This window comes from Ambystoma mexicanum, chromosome 6q (genome assembly GCF_040938575.1).
Source record: "Ambystoma mexicanum isolate Mex_15411 chromosome 6q, UKY_AmexF1_1, whole genome shotgun sequence".
Lineage (NCBI taxonomy): Eukaryota > Metazoa > Chordata > Amphibia > Caudata > Ambystomatidae > Ambystoma > Ambystoma mexicanum.
In genome coordinates, this window is record NC_090937.1 from 1,570,821,731 (window position 1) to 1,570,824,964 (window position 3,234).

A 3,234-nucleotide genomic window follows, 5' to 3' on the forward strand; every position below is an offset into this window, starting at 1 on the left:
TACTCCATTCACCATGCCGGTATTCCATGGAGTAAATAGCTCCATGGTTTTCAACCATGGAGCTATTTACTCCATGGTGTAGTCCTGACTCGGAATGAGGGCCATTGGCATTTACTCAATCTTGATGAGCACATCAAACAATATGTAAGTGATTTCCCACGCATGATCTTCAAGAGAGCAGGAACACTGAAAACAATACTTAGTGCATCTTTATTACCAGATACTGAAAGCGGGAGTCAGACGACGTGGCTCCATAAGAAAGAGAGTGGTTTTAGAAAATGTGTTACCTGCTCCCAATGCAAATTCGCTTATGAGAAAACTAGAGAGTTCAAAGATGAAAATGGGAAACTTTGGGCAATAAAACAGAAAATTAATTGCAGGACCAAATTTGTCATTCATGCTATTATTTGTGTCTGCCAAGAAATGTACATTGGTAGTACGAAAAGGGAATTGAGAGTAAGAATACGTGAACATTTGGCCAACATTGGCAGTCAAAATCCATCTTTGACATTAGCTGAACATTGGCAAACCTTTCACCAAAAGCACAGTAAATCAGAGATTAGATTTATCGTCTTCAAAATGTTACTCTTAACAAAAGAGGGGGTGATAGGTTAAAAGCACTAAGACAGGCAGAAGCACGTGCTATTTGTTTTTTTGAATACTACTATAACAGGTCTTAATAGCGACAATGAGATGGTGTCATCCCTGTAGGAGTAGGCAATCACAGCTTTCTTATTGTATTCATTTTATCTTAACTGTGCAGTAATCCAACCATCTGGTTGATCAATCTTACACCAGGGCTTAAGAATCACTTTATTTTCATATTTCAATAGAACTTGTTCAACTTTTAGGTAAGAACTCGTAATGAGAGCTGGGGTGGAAACACAGCTCGACCTAGTTTATTTCTTGTATTCAAATGAGGTAGGGTGTAATCAGTATTTGAGCACTAGACATTTATAATTCTCACTATAAATTCCCATATGACACAATGAGATTAGTTGCCACTGCACGTAGACTCTTCTATCCATTCTAATTGAAGGTCGAGAATTATGTTTTTTCAATCAGTATATTTCCTATTACTGAGGCTAATTACTAACTGCTAATTGCTAATTGCTAATATATATGCATCCACTTTAATTAGGAATACATTTGGGTAACTACATGTTAGCAGACGGCAATTACACGCTTTCATGTACACTAATTAATTGGTGTTCGGGTACCGCTGTTTGGAGAAGTACGAATGGCATAGCGGTATCAGTGTAATTTTGTACTGTCAGCAATCAGCGTTTAGACATCGTAGTTATTACAAGCAGGAGCGAACTATCGGGAGTAAGTAGAGGTTATTTAAACGCAAACGCGTGTTTGTTCTTAAATATCATATTGTAGCACTGGAAGAGTCTAACGTTTATTCTTGAAATTGAGGGATTCGGTAATTTATTCTTTCAACTCTACAAATGCAACTGGTGCACAGAACAATATGAGTAGTCATTAGATTAGAATGACTCAGTCTCCATTTAGCAATGGCGGCATTATTTTTTCCCATCAATGGGGTGGCTGGATGTTTGTGCACCATGACAACGCGTGACCACGTTGCCATGGGCACCCTACATCAACCTATTTCCTAAAATGGCGTCGGCTGACAAGAATTAGTGCTCAGCCGATGCGTGCGATTCTAAATACAATGGTGAGTTTGCTTACTCTATTATCAATCAGAGCTTGGATTTCATACTACAATTTGGTATGAACAGAATAGCTAAATGTAGCTTGCTCATAATTTTCCAACGGTGAATGACGATCCGTAGTCTAAATACGTTTGAGATGTAACCTTGGATCACATACAGTGAGTGTGTTTCACAATAGCATACCTGCCGTATACTAGTTGCTCTTAGGTTTTTTACACCCTTTTTTGGTTTTCGGTTGTTCTATACACATGGATATTGGCTAAATAGTATATCTACTTTGCAACTAGCAAGCAGAGAACGGTTTAAAGATTGTACGTTTTTTTAATACATCCACAGGGTATCGTGGCATATATAATAATAAAGGATTGTGTAGGATATTTTTGTATTACAGATTATTGGGTTTAGGGATCCTACCCTTTTATTACTTAGCTGACAACAGTCATATGGATCTGTCCTAATACTTTCGGGTAAGCTAACCTGCGGGTGTCTGTTGTATTCATCATGCTCTGCATAGATTTGAGACCCATACATTTCAGCAATTGAACTAATGTTTTTTTTTTTCTTTCTCCTATTTTTTTCATATTGATAAAATGAATCTGTTTTTCTTGACCTTTTCCAATCCTCCCTTTCGCCAACCCCATTTTCTCTGTCTTCCATTTTTCTTATTTTGCATTACTGCCATAACTTGGTTTATGATGTTACAATGATTTCGCAATTAATCACTACTTTTTTGAATTGTCTCATTTTATATTTGTATTTATTTTTCCTATGTTCATTATGGATCATTTTGTCAATTCATTATAATTGTGTACATACCAATAGCCCTGATTTGACAAAGGCTCAGGGGAGCCGAAACACATGTAATCAATATGAAGAGGGCACTTTTCTGATTGATCATTAAAACCAAGTAGAGACATACCTAATGGCGCTGAGTCCTGGAGTTCTCATTTAGTACTGCTTACTGAAACTGCCCCTATCTTTAATAACCCAGCCATTTTAAATACTTTTGGGGCCTAGGGGTGGCCCCACTCCACCGAACCAAATGAAGGGATCCAGAATATCTGGTCATGCCCCCCCTTGTTGCGATCACAACTGTAAATTGATATTCCTGCTTGCAGCAATCAAAATAAGCATGGGTACTCCATTTCAGTCCCCTTACCCTCTTCCTTCTTGCTGTAATCAGAATGAACACGTGGCAATGAAAGGGAAACATTTTAGTCCACAATAAGGGTGCAGGACACCTTTAATCAAGCGCAGCCATGAGAAAGGTACACCAGTGGTTCTATGTGATTTTACCAAAGATGTTTTAGTCGAGGTATTTTTTACCAAAACATTTTTACTGAAAAAATACTGTTTATTTTAAAGTTTGGGTGGGCGGTCCCCATGTCCCAACGCCCCTATTTCCCCATGCTTTAACCACTCCCAACTCCCCCCCAACTGTTTTAATCCCTTACCCCATTATATATTTTTTATTTGAAAAAAATCTGTATTTATTCGGTAAAACATTTTCAGTAAAAAATACCTTGAATAGAAAATCCTCTGTAAAATCACT

The 3,234-nt window shown here is 37.7% G+C and overlaps 1 long non-coding RNA gene across 1 annotated transcript; it reads left to right on the plus strand.

Moving 5' to 3' along the window:
• Positions 1 to 1,616: 1,616 nt before the first annotated feature.
• Positions 1,617 to 2,607, plus strand: LOC138515651 (uncharacterized). The gene is made up of 2 exons (XR_011282136.1): positions 1,617 to 1,684; positions 2,505 to 2,607. It is a non-coding gene; the product is annotated as an uncharacterized lncRNA (long non-coding RNA).
• Positions 2,608 to 3,234: the final 627 nt, after the last annotated feature.